Genomic DNA, 23,560 nt, shown 5'->3' on the forward strand with positions numbered 1-23,560 from the left:
AAAGAGTCATGTACCAAAATGTTCATTGCAGCTCTATTTACAATAGCCCGGAGATGGAAACAACCTAAGTGTCCATCATCGGATGAATGGATAAAGAAGATGTGGCACATATATACAATGGAATATTACTCAGCCATAAAAAGGAACGAAATTGAGCTATTTGTAATGAGGTGGATAGACCTAGAGTCTGTCATACAGAGTGAAGTAAGTCAGAAAGAGAAAGACAAATACCGTATGCTAACACATATATATGGAATTTAAGAAAAAAAAAAGTCATGAAGAACCTAGGGGTAAGACAGGAATAAAGACACAGACCTACTGGAGAACAGACTTGAGGATATGGGGAGGGGGAACGGTGAGCTGTGACAGGGCGAGAGAGAGGCATGGACATATATACACTAACAAACGTAAGGTAGATAGCTAGTGGGAAGCAGCCGCATGGCAGAGGGATATCGGCTGGGTGCTTTCTGACCGCCTGGAGGGGTGGGATAGGGAGGGTGGGAGGGAGGGAGATGCAAGAGGGAAGAGATATGGGAACATATGTATATGTATAACTGATTCACTTTGTTATAAAGCAGAAACTAACACACCATTGTAAAGCAATTATAACCCAATAAAGATGTTAAAAAAAAATTAATGCAGATTTAAGAGGCATCACTGAGGCAGGAAAAGCTAAAGCTTAGAACATATTTTTCACCAAAAAAGAACATTTGAAAATGCCTGTATGGGTTGGCCAGCCAACCAAAATCTACTTTTTTTTTTTTTTTTTGCGGTACGCGGGCCTCTCACTGCTGTGGCCTCTCCCGTTGCGGATCACAGGCTCCGGACGCGCAGGCTCAACGGCCATGGCTCACGGGCCCAGCCTCTCCGCGGCATGTGGGATCTTCCCGGACCGGGGCACGAACCCGTGTCCCCTGCATCCGCAGGCGGACTCTCAACCACTGCGCCACTAGGGAAGCCCCAAAATCTACTTTTAAAATTACTTTTTTTAGGAAAATGATTCTACACAAATTATATTGATTCCTTGACTACTAACGCCTCAAACCTGAACCTTGGGGCTTTAGAAACACAAGGCATCAAAGCGTGTCTGCCCCATGGTTTTGTGCCTATATTCTTTTATAATCTCTTGTAATCTCCTACTTGTAAGTGCTCTCTCTTAGCATCAGTATGGGTATAGAGTTGGCAGAGAAACCTTATGTCCAAATTGTTCCTAGCCAAAATACAATGTTATTTTATGCAGTCCTAGAGAACTGGTTATAGGATCACAAATGGTGAACAGAAATATACTAATTGTTAAGGAAGTTTCTCCATTTCAGAGTGCTCATCCAGGAAACCATAAATACTTACCTCAGGAAGTGCTTCATTGTGCCTGTTTTGATTATCCAGGTGTTATACAAATGGTTCTCAAGTAATTGCTTCCAAATTTGCCTTTGTCAAAGTAAATGTAAGCTGTGGAAGAAATTAGATATATTTACTGTTAATGGAGCTGGAAATCCCAACCCCCAAATTTCTGCTTACCTTAGTAAGCAGATAAGGTGCTATGCACCCAGAACTTTACCAGCTGAACTGCCCACACTGCAATACAATTCAATGGATGGCAATTATAGCTAAAGCCTTTCACTTTATAATTACACAATTAGTCTCTTATTTTAAGTCACTTGCTGGAGAAATTGTTTGTTTCACGAGCAATCCCTTCAATAGTAAACTTTACCTCTATTTTGGATACTGTTCCTATATTTTGAAGAACAGTATTTGTATGAAAGACATAAATGAAGAACCATTAAATTAACTATTCTGATTTCCATATAGCAAATGTTCTTAAATCTGGCAGCCTCAACCTTCCAGAAGTACAACTCAAAAAATAACTAAAAGCAACTGGTAATGTCTCTAAGCTAAAAAATAGCTGATAAAGAGCAAGTACTCCAAACAAATGAATGATATGCCCCCGGCCCCATTTTGGGGGGCTCCGTGAATGAAACAGTGAAATTATATAATTGTTTAGCACATTTCAGTTTACAATATACTTTCACAAAATCCACTATATCAAGTTATTGGTCTTCCAACAAGGAAGGACACCAGAAGCTGCCTACAAAGCAGCAAATTAGTATGAGATGTGAAGAAACAGACTAGAGAAGAGAGAGTGGCTGGAAGAAATAGCAGAATGAAGTTACCTCATGAGAGAGAGACAAACGGAATGCTAGCTACAACAACAAGGTAAGGTACTAAATGTGTGGACAAATGGCTTATGGCAGAGACACAATTACCCACTAGAACAGTCCAGGGAATACGGAAACTCGGCCTAAACAAAAGCCAGTCTTTTCGCTTTTTTAAAAAATTGAGGTATAGATGACTTACAATATTACATAAGTTTCAGATGTACAACATAGTGATTCACAATTTTTAAAGGTTGTACTCCATTTATACTTATTGTAAAATATTGGATATATTCCCTGTTCTATACAATATATCCTTGTAGCTTATTTATTATATATATAGTAGTTTGTATCTCTTAATCCCCTACTTGTCTCTTGCCCCTCCCCCATCCCTCACCCCACTGGTAACCACTAGCTTGTTCTCTAGATCTGTGAGTCTGTTTCTTTTTGCTATACTTACGAGTTTTTTTTTTAGCTTCCATATATAAGTGATATCATGCATTATGTTATTCTCTGACTTATTTCGCTTAGCATAATACCCTTCAAGTCCATCCATGTTGTTGCAAATAGCAAAATCTTGTTCTTTTTTATGGCTGAGTAGTATTCCATTGTGTATATATACCACATCCTTTTTACCCACTCATCTGTTGATGGACACTTTAGTTGCTTCCATATCTTGGCAACTGTAAATAATGCTGCTATGATATTGGGGTGCATGTATCTTTTAATGTTTTCATTTTTGGGGGGAAACATACCCAGGAGTGGAATTGCTGGCTCATATGGTAGTAATATTTTTATTTTTTTGAGAAAGTGCTATACTGTTTTCCACACTGGCTACACCAATTTACATTCCCAACAGTGGACAAGATTTACTTTTTTTCCACACTCTCACAAGCATTTATTGTTTGTCAACTTTTTGATGATGGCCATTCTGACCAGTCTGAGGTGATACCTTATTGTAGTTTTGTATTTCATTAATAATTAGTGATGTTGAGCATCTTTTCATGTGTTTTTCGGACATCTGTAGGTCTTCTACAGAGAAATGTCTATTTAGATCTTCTGCCCATTTTTGATTGGGCCATCTGTTTTTTTGATATTGAGCTGCATGAGCATATTTTGGAGATTAATCCCTTGTCAGTCACTTCATTTGCAAATATTTTCTCCAATTCTGTGGGCTGTCTTTTGATTTTGTTTATGCTTTCCTTTGCTGTGCAAAATTAGTTCCCCATTTTTTAATTTTTGTTTTTATTTTCATTATTCTAGGAGGTGGATACAAAAAGATATTGCTGCAATTTATGTCGTAAAGTGTTTTGCCTATGTTTTCCTCTAAGAATTTTATAGTATCTGGACTTACATTTAGGTATTTAATCCATTTTCAGTTTATTTTTGTGTATGGTGTTAGAGAATGTCCTAACATTCTTTTTCATTCTTTTGCATGTAGCTGTCCAGTTTTCCCAGCACCACTTATTGAAGAGGCTGCCTTTTCTCCACTATATATTCTTACCTCCTTTGTCAATAGATTAATTGACCATAGGTGAGTGGGTTTATTTCTGGGCTTTCTATCCTGTTCCATTGATCTACATTTCTGTTTTTCTGCCAGTACCATACTGTCTTGATGACTGTAGCTTTGTAATATAGTCTGAAGTCAGGAAGCCTGATTCTCCAGCTCTGTTTTTCTTTCTCAAGATTGCTTTGGTTATTTGGGGTCTTTTGTGTTTCCCTATAAATTAAAAATTTTTTTGTTCCAGTCCTGTGAAAAATGCCATTGGTAATTTAATAGGGATTGCATTAAATCTGTAGATTGCCTTGGGTAGTATAGTCATTTTGACAATATTCATTCTTCCAATCCAAGAACATGGTATGTCTTTCCATCTGTTTGTGTCATTTTTGATTTCTTTTTTTTTAATTAATTAATTTATTTTTGACTGCGTTGGGTCTTTGTTGCTGTGTACAGGCTTTCCCTAGTTGCAGCGAGCAGGGGCTACTCTTCATTGTGGTGCACGGGTTTCTCATTGTGGTGGCTTTTCTTGCTGCAGAGCACGCGCTCTAGGCACGCGGGCTTCAGTAGTTGTGGCACACAAGCTCAGTAGTTGTGGCTTGTGGGCTTAGTTTCTCCATGGACTGTGGGATCTTCCCAGACCAGGGATCGAACCCATGTTCCCTGCATTGGCCACCGCACCACCAGGGAAGTCCTCATCTTCAATTTCTTTCATCAGCGTCTTATAGTTTTCAGAGTACAGGCCTTTTGCCTCCTTAGGTACATTTATATCTAGGTATTTTATTCTTTTTGATGTGATGGTAAATGGGATTATTTCCTTAATTTCTCTTTCTGATGTTTCATTGTTAGCGTATAGAAATGCAACAGATTTCTGTGTATTAAGTTTGTATTCTGCAAATTTACTGAATTCATTCATGAGCTCTAGTAGTTTTCTGGTAGTATCTTTAGGATTTTCTATGTATAATATCATGTCATCTGCAAACCAAGTTGGCTTTACTTCTTTTCCAATTTGGATTCCTTTTATTTTTTTTCTTCTCTGATTGCCCTGGCTCAGACTTCCAAAATTATGTTGAATAAAAGTAGTGAGAGTGGACATCCTTGTCTTGTTCCTGATCTTAGAGTAAATACTTTCAGCTTTTCACTGTTGAGTATGATGTTAGCTGTGGGTTTGTCATATACAGTCTTTATTATGTTATGTTATAATAAAGGTACGTTCCCTATATGCCCACTTTCTGGAGAGCTTTTTATCATAAATGGGTGTTGAATATATACTGTTCATCTCTGTTTGTTTGTTCTTTAAATCTTCTAGCTCTTTATTAAACTTTTCTTGTATCCTTTCAGTCTGTGCCTCCATTCCTTTTCTGAGATCTTGGATCATCTTTACTATCATTACTCTGAATTCTTTTTCAGGTAGATTGCATATCTCTACTTCACTTAGCTGTTCTTCTGAGGTTTTATCTTATTCCTTCATCGGGAACATCTTTCTCTGCCATCTCATTTTGTCTAAATTTCTCTGTGGTCTCTGTTCCTCAGGCTGCAGGAATGTAGTTCCTTTTTCTTTTGGTGTCTGCCCCCTGGTGAGTGGCACTGGTCTAGAAGGTGTGCAGGCTTCCTGGTGGAAGGAACTGGTGCCTGCCCACTGGTGAGTGGAGCTGGGTCTTATCCCTTTGGTGGGAAGGGCTGTGTCAAGGGGTGTATTTAGAGCTGGCAGTGGGCTCAGAATGACTTTAGGCAGCCTGTCTGCTGGTGGGTGGGGCTGTGTTCCCACCCTGTTGGTTGTTTGGCCTGAGCATCCCAGTACTGGAGCCTGCAGGCTGTTGCATGGGGCCAGATCTCATGCCAAAATGGTGTCCTCCAGGAGAGCTCACACCAATGAATATTCCCTGGGGCTGCTACCACCAGTGCCCTCGCCCCCACAGTGAGCCATGACCACTCCCCATCTGCCAGAAGACCCTCCAAGAAATGCAGATAGGTCTGGCCCAGGCTTCTATGGAGTCACTGCTTTGCCCTGGGTCCCAATGCATGTGAAACCTTGTGTGTGACCTCTAAGAGTGGAGTCTCTGTTCCCCCCAGTTCTGTGGAGCTCCTGCATTCAAGTTCCACTGGCCTTCAACATCAGATGTTTTGGAGGCTCCTCCACCTGATACCAGACCCCCAGGGTGAGGAGCATAATGTGGGGCTCACAACTCTCACTCCCGTGGGAGAACCTCTGCAATATAATTATTTTCTAGTTTGTGGGTCACCCATCTGGCAGGTATGGGATTTGATTATATTGCAAAATCACCCCTCCTATCATCTCGTTGTGGCTTATGTGTCTTTGGGTGTAGAATATCTTTTTTGGTAGGTTCAAGTCTTTTTTGTTGATGGTTGTTCAGCAGTTAGTTGTGAATTTGTTTTTTTCATGAGAGGAGATTTCTTCTGCTCTGCCATCTTGTCTCTTGCCCCTCTCAATCATATGGTTTTTATTCTTCAATTTGTTAATGTGGTATATCACATTGATTGGTTTGTGGTTACTGAACTGTCCTTGCATCCCTGGGATAAATTCCACTTGAGTATGGTAAATTATCCTTTTAGTGTACTGTTGGATTCAATTTGCTAAGATTTTGTTGAGGTTTTTGCATCTATGTTCATCAGTGATATTGGCCTGTAATTTTCTTTTTGTGTGATATCTTTGTCTAGTTTTGGTATCAGAGTGATGCTGGCCTCATCGAATGAGTACAGAAGCATTTTTTCCTCTGCAATTTTTTGGAATAGTTTGAGAAGGATAGGTGTAAACTCTTCTCTAAATGTTTGGTAGAATTCACCTCTAAAGCCATTTGGTGGCTGGACCTTTGTTTGTTGGGGGTTTTGCCAGTATTTTCTTTAATACACAGCTATTTCTGTAAATATTTCATGCATGCTTGAAAAAAATTTCTACATGTCAACTTAAGATTGTGGTTGCTTCTGGGAAAAGAGGGAGTGTTTTAGGATCAGGGACTGGGAAAATGGCCTTCAATTTTATAAATGTTTTATTTATTAAAAAGCAAAATAAAGAGGAAAAATTTTGAGTGGTGGGAATGTATATTATTCTTGTAGTTTTGGGTCTTTTAGAAACAAATCCAAATTTTAATTAAAAACTGTTAGTGCCCACCCAGAGCCCAGAACATGGTTTCAAATACATTCTCCAGTTAAAGGAACCAGGGCTTCTTGGAAAAATGGCTGATTCTAGTGTTTGGGCAGGAAATATACAAGGTAAGCCTGCTGTGTCTTCTTGTTCCAGAAAGTAAGGAAGTGCTCAAAAGACAAACAACTGGGGATATATCAAATAAACACAGGAGCCAACTGAAGGAGTTCCTGATGGTCAAAGCAGAACAATTTGAGTAACAAAATAAAGAAAGTATTATTGGATAATAACTCAAAGTATAAAATAAATATCCATGACTCTATACTGATATAAATAAATGACTGAATACATAAATAAATGTACATAAATCTTTCACACAAAAGATTTCCAAATAATTTCTGTAGATACTCTGTCCTCAAGGAGGTGGAGCATAACTCTTTACCCCTTAAATACAGGCTGGACATACAAGCATACCTTGTTTTATTGTGCTTCACTTTATTGTCTTCACAGATATTGCATATTTTTAAAAATTGAAAGTTTGTGGCAATCCTGTGCTAAGTGAGTCTATTAGTGACATTTTTCCAATAGCATTTCATCACTTTGTGTCTCTATGTCAGATTCTGGTAATTCTTACAATATTTCAATATTTTTCATTATTATTATATTTGTTATTGTTACCTGTGATTATGATCTTTGATGTTACTATTGTAATGTTTTGGGGCACCATGAACTGCTTCCACATAAGATGGCAAACTTAATTGATAAATGTTGTGCATATTCTGATTGCTGCACCAACCAGCCATTCCCCTGTCTTTCTCCTTCTCCTTGGGCTTCACTATTCCCTGAGACGCAAGAATATTGAAATTAGGTCTGTTAATAACCCTACCATGGCCTCTAAGTGTTCAAGTGAAAGGAAGAGTCACACATCTCTCACTTTAAATCAAAAGCTAGAAATAATTAAGCTTAGTGAGGAAGGACTGTTGAAACCAAGGTAGACCAAAAGCTAAGCCTCTTGCGTCAAACAGTTAGCTGAATTCTGAATGCAAAGAAAAAGCTCTTGAAGGAAAGTAAAAGTGCTACTCCAGTGAACACACAGATAAAAAGAAAGTAAAACAGCCTCACTGCTGATATGGAGAAAGTTTTAGTGATCTGGATAGAAGATCAAACCAGCCACAATACTCCCTTAAGCCAAAGCCTAATCCAGAGGAAGGTCCTAACTCTCCTCAATTCTATGAAGGCTGAGACAGGTGAGGAAACTACAGAAGAAAAATTTGAAGCTAGCAGGGGTTGGTTCATGAGGTTTAAGGAAAGAAGCCATCTCTATAACATCAAAGTGCAAAATTCAGCAAGTGCTGATGTAGAAGCTGCAAAAAGTTATCCAAAAGATCTAGCTAAGATAATTCATGAACGTGGCTCCTCTAAGCAGGTTTTCAATGTAGACAAAACAGTCTTCTATTGGAAGAAGATGTCACCTAAGACTTTTACAGCTAGAGAGGAGAAGTCATTGCTTGGTGTCAAAGCTTCAAATGACAAGCTGACTCTCTTGTTAGGGGTCAATGCAGCTGGTGACCTTAAGTTGAAGCCAGTGCTCATTTACCATTCAGAAAATCCTAGGTCCCATAAGAATTAGGCTAAATCTACTCTACCTGTGCTCTATAAATGGAACAACAAAGTCTGATGACAGCACATCTGTTTACAACATGGTTTACTGACTCTTTTAAGCTCACTGTTGAGAACTTCTGCTAGAAAAAAGGATTCCTTTGAATATATTACTGCTCATTGTCAATGCACCTGGTCACCCAAGAGCTCTGATGGAGAGGTACAATGGGATTCACATTGTTTCCATACCTGCTAAGACAATATCCATCCTGCAGTCCATGGGTCAAGGAGTCATTCCAACGTTAAAGTCTTATTATTTAAGAAATACGTTAGTAAGGCTATAGCCGCCATAGATGATTCCTCTAGTGGATTTCAAAGTCAACTGAAAACCTTTTGGAAAGGATTCACCATTCTAGATGCTACTGAGAACATTCATGATTAACAGGATTTTGGAAGAAGTTGATTCTAACTTTCATGGACGACTTTGAGGGGTTGAAGACTTCAGTGGAGTAAGTAATTGAAAATATGGTGAAAACAGCAAGAGAACCAGAATTAGAAGTGAAGTCTGAGTCTGTGACTAAATTGCTTCAATCTCATAAAATTTGAACAGATGAGGAGTTGCAAAGAAAGTGGTTTCTTGGGATGGAATCAACTCCTGGTGAAGATGCTGTGAAGACTGTTGAAATGACAAAAATGGATTTAATAAACTTAGTTGATAAAGCAGTGGCAGGGCTTGAGAGGACTGACTCCAATTTTGAAAGAAGCTCTTCTGTGGGTAAAATGCCATCAAACAGCTACAGAAAAATTGTTCATGGAAGAAAGGGCCAATCAATGCACCAAACTTTGTTGTTGTCTTATTTTAAGAAATTGCCACAGCCACCCCAATTTTTAGCAACCACCACCCTGATCAGTCGGCAGCCATCAACATCGAGGCAAGACCCTTCACCAGGAAAACACCTAATGAGGGATATACCAGAAAATATCCAGTATTCCTCAAAACTCTCAAGATCAAAAACAAGGAAAATCTGGGAAGCTGTCACAGTCAAGAGGTACCTGAGGAGACATGATTACTAAACGCAATGTGGTATCAAGAATGGGATCCTAGGATAGAAAAAGAACATTAAGTTAAAACTAGGGAAATCTAGGACAGATATGGGAAGATGGCAGAGAAGTAAGACATGGAGATCACCTTCTTCCCTACAGATATATCAAAAATACATCTACATGTGGAACAACTCCTTCAGAACACCTACTGAATGCTAAGAAGACCTCAGACCTCCAAAAAGGCAGGAAAATCTCCATGTAACTGGGTAGGACAAAAGAAAAAAAAGAGAGAAAAAGGAATTGGGATGGGACCTGCGCCTCTGGGAGGGAGCTGTGAAGGAGGAAAAGTTTCCGCATGCTGGGAAGCCCCCTCACTGGCAGGGACAGGGGGAGCTTTGGCGCCTCAGAGAAAAGTGCACCAACAGGGGTACGGAGGGCAAAGCAGAGAGAATCCTGTCCAGAGGATCAGTGCTGACCAGCACTCCCCAGCCTGAGATGCTTGTTTGCACACCAGGGTGGGTGGGGGCTGGGTGCTGAGGCTCGGGCTTTAGAGGTCAGACCCCAGGGAGAGGACTGGGATTGACTGCATTAAGACAGCCTGAGGCGGCTAGTGCGCCACAGCTGAGGGAGTGTGAGGGAAGAAGCCTGGGCCTACCAGAGAGTAAGTGACCATTGTTGTGGGGTGCTCAAATAGAAGGAGGGGCCCGCCATAGGAATGTCTTTCTCTGTGTGCTCACAGACAGCAGGGCACAGCCTAAATGAGCTCCAGGTGGGCGCAAGCCATGGCTGCTACCTCGGACCCAAGAGGTGGGCGTGACGGCTACCACTGCCACCACTGCCACCAAGCAACCTGAGACCAAGCACATGTCACTGCCAACACCTTCCCGGGAGCCTCTGCAGCCCTCTATTGCCAAGGGTCCTGCAATCGGTGGCCAACTTCCCTAGGAGAGTGCACGGCATGCCTCAGGCTGTTGTAACTTCCTGCCGGCCTCTGCCACTGCAGGCACTCCCCTCAGAACCCAATTGTGACTGTAATCCCTCCTTCTCCCCGGCCTGAGTGAGCAAGTGAACCCAAATCAGCCGCTGCTTTCTCGCCCTCTTGCCTGGGGGGAGAACAGATGCCTGAAGGTGGCCCACATACCAAAACCACATGCTTTGGTTTTGGTGGGGCCAAAACCAAAGCTGAACTCCAGGGGTGGTGTGACCAAAGAAGAGGAAGGGAAATCTCTCTGTGCAGCCACAGGGGCAGCTGATTAAATCCCTGCAATCGGCTTGGTAAACCCTGCATCTGTGGAATACCTGAAAAGATGAGCTTTCCCACAATTGAGGCTGTGGACTTTGGGGGCAGGTACACACAGGAGTTGGGCCAGGTCAGAGTCTGAGCTGGCCCCACAGTGCCCACAGCAGGTCCAGAGATCTACCTAGAGTTTGCTTTCTGCTTTTGATTTGTTTTTGGTTTTTTATTTTTGTTACTTTAGTTTTTAGTGTTTGTTTTCATTTTTGGGTTCATTTATTTGTTCAGTTGCTCTCTTCCTTTTTGTTTTCTCTTGTTTGTGTGTGTGTGTCTGTTTTTGCTTTTACCATTAGTCTTGGGGTTTTGTTTGTTCGTTTTTTTGTTTTTTTTTTTTTTCCTTTCCTTCTGTGCCATGTGGCTTGCAGGGTTTTGCTGCTCTGGACAAGGTTTGGGCCTGACTCTCTGAGGTGGGAGAGCCAAGTCCAGGATGTTGGACCAACAGAGAACTCCGAGTCCCAGGGAATATTAATCAGCAAGAGCTCTCCTAGAGGTCCCCATCTCAACATCAAGACCCAGCTCCACCCAATGCCCAGCAAACTCCAGTGCTGGAGACCTCACAGCAAACAACTAGCAAGACAGGAACACAACTCCACCCATTAGCAGAAAGGCTGCCTAAAGTCATACTAAGCTCACAAACACAACAAAACACACCACCAGACATGGCCCTGCCCATCAGAGGGACAAGATCCAGCTCCACCCACCAGAACACAGGCACCAGTCTCCCGCTCCAGGAAGCCTACACAAGCCCCTGGACCAAGCTCACCCACTGGGGACAGACACCAGAAGAGGAACTACGATCCTGCAGCCTGCAGAAAGGAGACCCCAAACACAGTAAATTAAACAAAATGAGAAGACAAGAGAAATATGCTGCAGATGAAGGAGCAAAGTAAAAAACCATAAGCCCAAACAAATGATGAGGAAATAGCAGTCTACCTGAGTAATGATAGTAAAGGTGATCGAAAATCTCAGAAACAGAAGAGAGAAAATAGAAGAAACATTTAACAAGGAACTAGAAGAACTAAAGAACAAAAAAACAGTGATGAACAACACAATAACTGAAATTAAAAATACACTAGAAGGAATCAATAGCAGAATAACTGAGGCAGAAGAATGGATAAGTGAGCTGCAAGATAGAATGGTGGAAATAACTGCTGCAGAGCAGAATAAAGAATGAAAAGAATTGAGAACAGTCTCAGAGACCTCTGGGACAACATTAAACTCATGAACGTTCAAATTATAGGGGTCCCAGAAGAAGAAGAGAAAGACAAAGGGTCCAAGAAAATATTTGAAGAGATTATAGTTGAAAACTTCCCTAACATGGGAAAGGAAATAGTCAATCAAGTTCAGGAAGTGCAGAGAGTCCCATATAGGATAAAACCAAGGAGAAACATTCTGAAACACATGTTAATCAAACAATCAAAAATTAAATACAAAGAAAAAATATTAAAAGCAGCAAGGGAAAGCAACAAATAACATACCAGGGAATCCCCATAAGGTTAACAGCTGATTTTTCATCAGAAACCCTGCAGGCCAGAGGGAGTGGCAGGACACATTTAAAGTGATGAAAGGGAAAAACCTACAACTAAGATTACTCTAGCCAGCAAGGATCTCATTCAGATTCAACAGAGAAATCAAAAGCTTACAGACAAGCAAAAGCTAAGAGAACTCAGCACCACCAAACTAGCTCTACGAGAAATGCTAAAGGAATTTCTCTAAGTGGAAAACAAAAGAGAAGAAAAAGACCTACAAAAACAAATCCAAAAAATTAAGAAAATTGTAATAGGAACATACACATTGATAATTACCTTAAATATAAATGGATTAAATGTTCCAACCAAAAGGCACAGACTGGCTGAATGGATACAAAAACAAAAACCATATATATGCTGTCCACAAGAGACCCACTTCAGACCTAGGGACACATACAGACTGAAAGTGAGAGGATGGAAAATGATATTCCATGCAAACGTAAATCAAAAGAAAGCTGGAGTAGCAATACTCATATCAGATAAGATAGACGTTAAGATAAAGGCTGTTACAAGAGACAATGAAGGACACTACATAATGATTAAGGGATCAATCCAAGAAGATATAACAATTATAAATATACGTGCACCCAACATAGGAGCACCTCAATACATAAGGCAAATGTTAACAGTTATAAAAGGAGATATCGACAGTAACACAATAATAGCAGGGGATTTTAACACCTCATTTACACCAATGGACAGATCATCCAGACAGAAAATCAATAAGGAAACACAAGCTTTAAATGACACAATAAACCAGATAGATTTAATTGATATTTATAAGACATTCCATCTGAAAACAGAAGAATACACTTTCTTCTCAAGTGTGCATGTAATATTCTTCAGGATAGAGCACATCTTGGGTCACAAATCAAGCGTTGGTAAAGTTAAGAAATAGGAAATTGTACCAAGCATCTTTTCCGACCACAATGCTATGAGATTAGAAATGAATTGCAGGAAAAAAAAAACTGTAAAAAACACAAACACATGGAGGCTAAACAATGTGCAACTAAATAACCTAGAGATCACTGAAGAAATCAAAGAGGAAATCAAAAAATACCTAGAGACAAATGACAACTAAAACACAACACAAAACCTATGGGATGCAGCAAAAGCAGCCCTAAGAGAGAAGTTTAAAGCAATACAATCCTACCTCAAGAAACAAGAAAAATCTCAAATAAACAATCTAACCCTACACTTAAAACAACTGAGAAAGAAGAAGAAGAACAACAACAAAACCCCCAAATTTAGTAGAAGGAAAGAAATCATAAAGATCAGAGCAGAAATAAATGAAATAGAAAAAAAGAAAACAACAGCAAAGATCAATAAAACTAAAATCTGGTTCTTTGAGAAGATAAACAAAATTGATAAACCTTTAGCCAGACTTATTAAGAAAAAGACGAAGAGGACTCAAATCAATAAAGTTAGAAATGAAAATAGAGAACTTACAATGGACAACACAGAAATACATAGCATCATAAGAGACTACTACAAGCAACTATATGCCAATAAAATGGACAACCTGGAAGAAATGGACAAATTCTTAGAAAGGTATAATCTTCCAAGAATGAACCAGGAAGAAACAGTAAATATGAACAGACCAATCACAAGTAAGGAAATTGAAACAGTGATTAAAAATCTTCCCACAAACAAAAGTCCAGGACCATATGGCTTCACAGGTGTATTCTAAAAAACATTTAGAGAAGAGCTGACACCCATCCTTCTCAAACTATTCCAAAAAATTGCAGAGGAAAAAATGATTCTGCACTCATTCGATGAGGCCAGCATCACCCTGAAACCAAAAAATATCAAAGATATCACAAAAAAAGAAAATTACAGAGCAGTATCACTGATGAATATAGACACAAAAATCCTCAACAAAATACTAGCAAACAGAATCCAGCAAAACATTAAAACGATAATACACCATGATCAAGTGGGATTTATCCCAGGGATGCAAGGATTCTTCAATATATGCAAATCAATCAATGTGATACACCACATTAACAAACTGAAGAATAAAAACCATGTGATCATCTCAATAGATGCAGAAAAAGGTTTTGACAAAATTCAACACCTATTTATGATAAAAAAAAAAAACTCTCCAGAAAGTGGGCATAGAGGGACACTACCTCAACATAATAAAGGCCATATATGATAGACCCACAGCAAACATCATTCTCAATGGTGAAAAACTGACAGCATTTCCTCTAAGATCAGGAAGAAGATAAGGAGGTCCACTCTTGCCACTATTGCTCAACACAGTTTTGGAAGTCTTAGCCATGGCAATCAGAGGAGAAAAAGTAAGAAAAGGAATACAAATTGGAAAAGAAGAAGTGAAATTGTCACTGTTTGCAGATGACATGATACTATACATAGAAACTCCTAAAGATGCTACCAGAAAACTACTAGAGCTAATCAATGAATTTGGTAAAGTTGCAGGATGCAAAATTAATGCACAGAAATCTTTTGCATTCCTATAAACTAACAATGAAAGATCAGAAAGAGAAATTAAGGAAATATTCCCATTCACCACTGCAACAAAAAGAATGAAATACCTAGGAATAAACCTACCCAAGGAGGTAAAAGACCTGTACTCAGAAACTATAAAACACTGATGAAAGAAATCAAAGATGACATAAACAGATGGAGAGATATACCATGTTCTTGGATTGGAAGAATCAATATTGTGAAACTAACTATACTACCTAAAGCAATCTATAGATTCAGTGCAATTCCTATCAAATTACCAATGGCATTTTTCCCAGAACTAGAACAAAAATTCTTAAAATGTGTATGGAGACACAAAAGACCCTGAACAGCCAAAGCAATCTTGAGAAAAAAGCAGAGTTGGAGGAATCAGGCTCCCTGACTTCAGACTATACTACAAAGCTACCGTAATCAAGACAATATGGTACTGGCGCCAAAACATAAATATAGATCAATGGAACAGGATAGAAAGCCCAGAGATAAACCTATGCACCTATGGTCATCTAGTCTATGACAAAGGAGACAAGAATATACAATGGAGAAGAGACTGTCTCTTCAATAAATTGTGTGGGGAAAACTGGACAGCTAGAGGTAAAAGAATGAAATTAGAACACTCCCTAACACCACACACAAAAATAAACTCAAAATGAGTTAAAGACCTAGATGTAAGACTGGACACTATAAAACTCTTAGAGGAAAACATAGGCAAAACAGTCTTTGACATAAATCACAGCAAGATCTTTTTTGACCCATCCTCTAGAGTAATGGAAATAAAAGCAAAAATAAATGGGACCTAATGAAACTTGAAAGCTTTTGTACAGCAAAGGAAACCATAAACAAGATGAAAAGACAACCCTCAGAATGGGAGAAAATATTTGCAAATGATTCAATGGACAAAGGATTAATCTCCAAAATATATAAACAGCTCATGCAGCTCAATATCAAAAAACAAACAACCCAATCCAAAAATGGGTGAAGACTTAAATAGGCATTTCTCCAAAGAAGACATACAGCTGGCCAAGAGGCACATGAAAAGATGTTCAACGTCACTAAGTTTTAGAGAAATGAATATCAAAACTACACTAAGGCATCACCTTCCACTCATCAGAATGGCATCATCAAAAAATCTACAAACAGTAAATGCTGGAGCGGGTGTAGAGAAAAGGGAACCCTCTTGCACTGCTGGTGGGAATGTAAATTGATACAACCACTATGGAGAACAGTATGGAGGTTCCTTAAAAAAATAAAAATAGATTTATCATATGACACAGAAATCCCACTACTGGGCATATACCCAGAGAAAACCATAATTCAAAAAGACACATACACCCCAATGTTCATTGCAGCACTATTTACAACAGCCAGGTCATGGAAGCAACCTCAATGCCCATCGACAGATGAATGGATAAAGAAGATGTGGTACATATATACAATGGAATATTACTCAGCCCTAAAAAGGAACGAAATTAGGGCTTCCCTGGTGGCGGAGTGGTTGAGAGTCCGCCTGCCGATGCAGGGGACGCGGGTTCGTGCCCCGGTCCGGGAAGATCCCACATGCCGTGGAGCAGCTGGGCCCGTGAGCTATGGCCGCTGAGCCTGCGTGTCCGGAGCCTGTGCTCCGCAACGGGAGAGACCGCAACAGTGAGAGGCCCGCGTACCGCAAAAAAAAAAAAAAAAAAAGGAACGAAATTGGGTCATTTGTAGAGACGTGGATGGACCTAGAGACTGTCATACAGAGTGAAATAAGTCAGAAAGGGAAAAACAAATATCGTATATTAATGCGTATATGTGGAATCTAGAAAAATGGTACCTGTCTGCAAGGCAGAAATAGAGACACAAACGTAGAGAACAAACATATTGGCACCAAGAGAGAATGGGGGGGTGGAATGAATTGGGAGATTGGGATTGACATATATACACTAAAACGTATAAAATAGATAACTAATGAAAACTTGCTGTATACCACAGGGAACTCCATTTCTCTGTACAATAGAAAATAACACAACATTGTAAAACAATTATATCCCAATTTTTAAAAAATAGGGAAATCTGAATAAGCATAGATTTTAGTTAAAAATTTGGTATCAATATCAGTCCATTAATCGTGACAAATTTATCATATTAATGTAAGATGTTAACAATAGAGGAGACTGTGTGCTAATATAAGGAAACTTTCTGTAGTATCTTTGTAATGTTTCTATAAACCTAAAATTATTCTAAAATTTAAAAAAATTATTACAATGTGTTAGTGCCTACTATGCTCTAGACACAGAGTTAGGCACTAGGGATACAGGGTGAACAAGAGGGGCATGAATTCCATCCTCCAGACCCAAGAGTCTTGAGGAAGACAGAGAAGAAGATGATACACAAATACAAATAGGTACTTAACCACAATATTACAAGTGGAAATAGGTGCTGTGACAGTGAATGTGAGAGATGTTTACCTTAGATGTAGGGTTCTGGGGGTTCCCCAAATAGCACATGCAAATTCCTAGAAGCAAGAAAATACATGATGTATAGAGGGGAAAACACTCAATATGACCTAGTGTGGTGCTCAATGAGAGGAACAGGTAAAAACAGGGATGGTAAAATACGGAAGGGCAAGAAGGGGTCAGATCATCAAAGGCTTTATGCAATATTAAAGAACTTTGAACCTTATCCCATGAGCAGTGAAGAACTATTGAAAATTATAGACTTGGATGTGACATAATCAGAGTTCTAGTTTTAAAAGTGTAATCTCACTGTAGTATAGAGAATAAATTAGATTGTGGTGAAATTATAGGTAGGGGCATCATTTATAAGGTTACAGTCATCTAGGCAAACATAATAATGGCAGAATAAAGCAAAAGACAGAGACAGAATGTTTTGGATTGGCGAGATATATAGAAGACAAAATCAATAGGACTTTTGTTGATTGATTGGGGGGTTAGTTAATGAAGGAAAAGGAAGAGTCAAACATTATGCACATGTTTATGGCTAGCAGCTAGGTAGACAGTGTAATCTTTCACTAAGATATGGAATTCTGGAGATACAGATTTGGGGGTCTAGGTGTATTTGAGGATCTTTGGTTCATTTTGAATTTTCAGGGTAAGTGGGAGTGTGGATATATAATACATGGATCTGAAGATCAGGAGAGAAATCCCAGTTGGAGACAAAGATTTGGGCTTCCTCAGCATATAGATGATAATTAAAACCATAGCCCAGACGAAATACTAAATAAACAGCATATGCAACATTTGTTGGTCATAACAATATTTTTTGTCATTAGGATAATATTAAATTAGAACTATCATACTACTGAGGCAAAAAAGTAATGGAATACATTTCAGAAAGATTTTATCAAAATTTAAAAAAAATTATCCTTAAATAGTTTAATTTCAGTTAGCTAGAAAACTGGTTTACCTAAAAAACTCATTCATAATGATGTGGAATAAATGAAGTATTATAATACTTCAGCTTCCAGTCCTGTACATAGGGGTTCCTGAGTCTGTCCATTAAAACAAAGCAAAACAAAACAAAAAATTTCTCGAATGTTTATGTGCTCAGCACTGTTCTGGTAATGTAACATAGTTTAATATGGCAAAGGATCTTTACTATTTAAGGGAAATTTGGGCAAATTGGCAGAGAGTGTGCATGGTAGTTAAGAGCACAAGTTTTGGAGACAGAGAATTCATGTCTGAGGCACTACCAATAGCCAAATGGCTTTAGACAAGTTGCTTAATCTCTCTGGGGTTCAGTTTTCTTCTCCTTAGATGGGGAGAGAAATCACAACTACCTCGTATGACTGTTCTAAGGATTGAATGAACCAAAGCATGTAATGTGCTTAGCATAGTTAGATGTATATAATATGCAATCAATGAGTTGCTACTCACTTCTGGTATTATTATTTTCTCATTCTTATTATATTGTCCTCTAAAGTAAAAGATCATTTTGTCAAGTCAAGAATCACTTAGGAGACTGTTTAGATAAATTCTGGTAAATTGTGACCTGAACTGGGACACCAACAGTGGTGATGAAGAAGGTAGAATCAATTGGAATTGCTGATTGGGTGGGACAGGTGAAGGGAACTAGTAATTAGTTCTAATTATCTGTCCCCCAAACAGGAAACAAAGACAACAATTAGTTCTAATTATTTGCCCCCAAAGAGGAAGCACCAAAAATGGCTTTGGGTGGTAGAAGAAAGCCTTTTGCAAATGCTATTTAACTCACTGTTCTTTGGGTACTCATTAAATAACTTCTCTAAATGTTTTCCATAAAAAGCAAAAAGAATTACTTCTTACTTTATTTTTAAATCTAGCTTTGTTTTAAAGGAGGCACACTTGTTAATGTCCTAATTACAGTTAACTAGAAAATCTATATAAAAGACAGGAACAAATCATAGTTGGTGTGCAATGTACGATACTCTGAGCCACTATTGATAAGAAATGTCCTTTGAACAGTTTTTCCAGAGTGGCGCTGAGTTAATCTACTCCTTTGTAGCCCAAACAGCATTTCTCAAGTGGTTGGTCAAGACCTAAACTCAGGAAGAATTTGAGTTTACTTCTTGTTTGCACAGCCCTCTAATAAAACAGTAGCCCTGATAGACTTCTCAAGTATTTTACACACCAGCCTGTTTTATGCACCAGACTTTAACTTGATGAAATATGTTACTTGTCTTGTTTATATCTGTCTCACTAATTGAAAAACACTGATATATATTAACTCTTTGTTTAATTCAGACTTATTGAGGTATTATTTACATAAAGTTCACCCATTTTTGGTCAGACATTAGCTCCAAAGCCACCTGTTTCACAGCACAAAAGGAGAACACGGAAACAGCTCTGGGTGCTATCCCTTCCCTGTAGCTTCGTTTCTAAAGAGGTTTTTAACCCAGGGTGGATATCAGAATTACCTGCTATATTTTAAATCTCTCCTATTGTTCTGAAATTATCTATTTCATGTTTCTTTTCCCTCTGAACTACATACTCCTCCAGGGCATCAGGGAAGCCGCAGGGCCTCATACAGTGCCTGGCACATTCAGTGCTCAATACATATTTATTGAAATGAACTCTGCATCTTTCTCGAGAAATTCACTTCTTTAACAGCACTGTTCAATAACAGCACTAATAAAAACAAAAAATCTCCCCACTGGAAGAAAAAAAACCCTGTTTTTTTTTAAAACCAAAGTAAAGAATATAATCATAATCCTGGTTCCCTGACCCTTTCCCCTTATCTGCAGTAATTTCTCTCCATGTGTACAGGGATATTGTCCTGCCCTATTCTTAAGGGAAGGATCAAATGATTGTGCTCTGGAGATCGACTGACACTTCAGTGCTGTGTGTGGGGTTACGTGACCCTTGCGGCACAAGGAATGGTCTGTTGCTTCTGAAAATTCATCCTCTTACCTGGCATCGAGGAACTTGCCCTGCTTCCTATGAGCAAGAAGCCACCGAGGCTCTTTGTAAAGTACCACAAGGTGACCCCACCTCTTAGAAGCCAATCCATCTACTGAGCACTGCAGGGAATGAGAGACTCAACTACAGGGAAAAGAATTCCCTTCTTTAAGATCTGAATCCCTACATGAGACTGAAAATGCTATTCTGTGGACCAAAAAGTTCGTTCGGGATTTTCTGAACGAACTTTTTGCCCAATACAATACTTTCTATGTAGTCCTTCAAATTCTAACTGACTGCATGCCCTGTAACAACCAAAATGCTTGTGGACTCATAATGCTTATACATAAATAAAAGACAACCCACAAGGCAAATACTGTTCCATTGTTATAATCTGCCTAATTTGAAATGATAATGTTTTTTAACTGTTGTATACAATACATTTAAAAATAAAATTTAATTAAAAAAATTTAGCCTCAGCTTAAGATTTTGTGAATAACAGCCAATATTTTCAAAGTGCTTACCATATGCCAGGCAATATTCTTTTTTTTTTTTTAAGTTTATTTCCAGTTTACCTTCCTGGGCTGATGCATTTTTTTTAACATCTTTATTGGAGTATAATTGCTTTACAATGGTGTGTTAGTTTCTGCTTTATAACAAAGTGAATCAGCTATACATATACATATATCCCCATACCTCTTCCCTCTTGCATCTCCCTCCCTCCCACTCTCCCTATCCCACCCCTCTAGGTGGAGACAAAGCACCAAGCTGATCTCCCTGTGCCATGCGGCTGCTTCCCACTAGCTAGCTATTTTACATTTGGTAGTGTATATATGTCTGTGCCACTCTCTCACTTCATCCCAGCTTACCCTTCCCATACCCTGTGTCCTCAAGTCCATTCTCTACATCTGCTTCTTTATTCCTGTCCTGCCCCTAAGTTCTTCAGAAACTTTTTTTTTCTTTTTTTGATTCCATATATATGTGTTAGCATATGATATTTGTTTTTCTCTTTCTGACTTATTTCACTATGTATGACAGACTCTAGGTCCATCCACCTCACTACAAATAACTCAATTTTGTTTCTTTTTATGGCTGAGTAATATTCCATTGTATATATGTGCCACATCTTCTTTTTCCATTCATCTGTCGATGGACACTTAGGTTGCTTCCATGTCCTGGCAATTGTAAATAGAGCTGCAATGAACATTGAGGTACATGACTCTTTTTGAATTATGTTTTTTTCATGATATATACCCAGTAGTGGGATTCCTGGGTCATATGGTAGTTCTATTTTTAGTTTTTTAAGCAACCTCCGTACTGTTCTACATAGTGGCTGTATCAGTTTACATTCCCACCAACAGTGCAAGAGGGTTCCCTTTTCTCCACACCCTCTCCAGCATTTCTTGTTTGTAGATTTTTTGATGATGGCCTTTCTGACTGGTGTGACGTGGTACATCATTTTATTTTGATTTGCATTTCTCTAATAATTAGTGATGTTGAGCATCCTTTCATGTGTTTGTTGTAAATCTGTATATCTTCTTTGGAGAAATGTCTAGTTAGGTCTGCCCATGTTTGGATTGGGCTCTTTGTTTTCTTGGTATTGAGCTGCATGAGCTGCTTGTAAATTTTGGAGATTAATCCTATGTCAGTTGTTTCATTTGCAAATATTTTTGCCCATTCTGAGGGTTGTCTTTTCTTCTTGTTTATCTTTTCCTTTGTTGTGCAAAAGCTTTTAAGGTTCATTAGTTCCCATTTGTTTATTTTTCTTTTTATTTTCATATCTCTAGGACGTGAGTCAAAAAGGATCTTGCTGTGATTTATATCATAGAGTGTTCTGCCTATGTTTTCCTCTAAGAGTTTTATAGTGCCTGGCCTTACATTCAGGTCTTTAATCAATTTTGAGTTTATTTTTGTGTATGGTGTTAGGGAGTATTCTAATTTCATTCCTTTACATGTAGCTGTTCAATTTTCCCAGCACCACTTATTGAAGAGGCTATCTTTTCTCCATTGTATATTCTTGCCTCCTTTATCAAAGATAAGGTGACCATAAGTGTGTGGGTTTATCTCTGGGCTTTCTGTCCTGTTTTATTGATCTATACTTCTGGTTTTGTGCCAGTACCATACAGTATTGATTACTGTAGCTTTGTAGTATAGTCTGAAGTCCAGGAGCCTGATTCCTCCAGCTCCATTTTTCTTTTTCAAGATTGCTTTGGCTATTTCGGGTCTTTTGTGTTTCCATACAAATTGTGAAATTTTTTGTTCTAGTTCTGTGAAAAATACCATTGGTAGTTTGATAGGGATTGCATTGAATCTGTAGATTATTTTCGGTAGTATAATCCTTTTTACAATGTTGATTCTTCCATCCAAGAACATGATATATCTTTCCATCTGATTGTAACATCTTTGATTTCCTTCAGCAGTTTCTATAGTTTTCTGCATATAAGTCTTTTGTCTCCTTCAGTAGGTTTATTCCTAGGTATTTTATTCTTTTTGTTGCAATGGTAAATGGGAGTGTTTCCTTAATTTCCTTTTCAGATTTTTCATCATTAGTGTATAGGAATGCAAGAGATTTCTGTATATTAATTTTGTATCCTGCAACTTTACCAAATTCATTGATGAGCTCTAGTAGTTTTCTGGTAGCATCTTTAGGATTCTCTATGTATAGTATCATGTCATCTGCAAACAGTGACAGTTTTACTTCTTCTTTCCTGAATTGGATTCCTTTTATTTCTTTTTTTTCTCTGATTGCAGTGGCTAAATCTTTCAAAACTATGTTGAATAACAGTGGTGAGAGTGGACAGCCCTGTGTTGTTCCTGATCTTAGAGGAAATGGTTTCAATTTCTCACCATTGAGAATGATGTTGGCTGTGGGTTTGTCATATATGACCTTTATTATGTTGAGGTAACTTTCCTCTATGCCTACTTTCTGGAAGGTTTTTATCACAAATGGGTGTTGAAATTTGTTGAAATATTTTTCTGCATCTATTGAGATGATCATATGGTTTTTATCCTTCAATTTGTTAATAAGGTGTATCACATTGATTGATTTGCATATATTGAAGAATCCTTGCAATCTGGGATAAACCCCACTTAAACATGGTGTATGATCCTTTTAATGTGCTGTTGGATTTTGTTTGCTAGTATTTTGTTGAGGATTTTTGCATCTATGTTCATCAGTGATATTGGCCTGTAGTTTTCCCTCTTTGTGACATCTTTGTCTCGTTCTGGTATCAGGGTGATGGTGGCCTCATAGAATGAGTTTGGGAGTGTTCCCCCCTCTGCTATATTTTGGAAGAGTTTGAGAAGGATAGGTGTTAGCTCTGCTCTAAATGTTTGATAGAATTCACCTGTGAAGCAATCTGGTCCTCGGCTTTTGTTTGTTGGAAAATTTTTAGTCACAGTCTCAATTTCAGTGTTTGTGATTGGTCTGTTTATATTTTCTATTTCTTCCTGGTTCATCTCAGAAGTTTGTGTTTTT

At 38.6% G+C, this 23,560-nt stretch overlaps 1 protein-coding gene across 1 annotated transcript in view; it reads right to left on the reverse strand.

Annotated features, from left to right (window-relative positions):
• ELMOD1 (ELMO domain containing 1) overlaps nt 1-23,560 on the reverse strand; it is a 98,003-nt gene that overhangs the window by 55,590 nt on the left and 18,853 nt on the right. Inside the window, exon 2 of the mRNA XM_027082414.1 lies at nt 1,348-1,449. The gene's annotated coding sequence lies outside the window, so the exon portion shown is untranslated. The remainder of the gene's footprint in view (nt 1-1,347; nt 1,450-23,560) is intronic.

The sequence above is a fragment of the Aethalodelphis obliquidens genome, unplaced genomic scaffold (genome assembly GCF_003676395.1).
Source record: "Aethalodelphis obliquidens isolate GAN/ISIS:26980383/991018 unplaced genomic scaffold, ASM367639v1 scaffold46, whole genome shotgun sequence".
Classification (NCBI taxonomy): domain Eukaryota; kingdom Metazoa; phylum Chordata; class Mammalia; order Artiodactyla; family Delphinidae; genus Aethalodelphis; species Aethalodelphis obliquidens.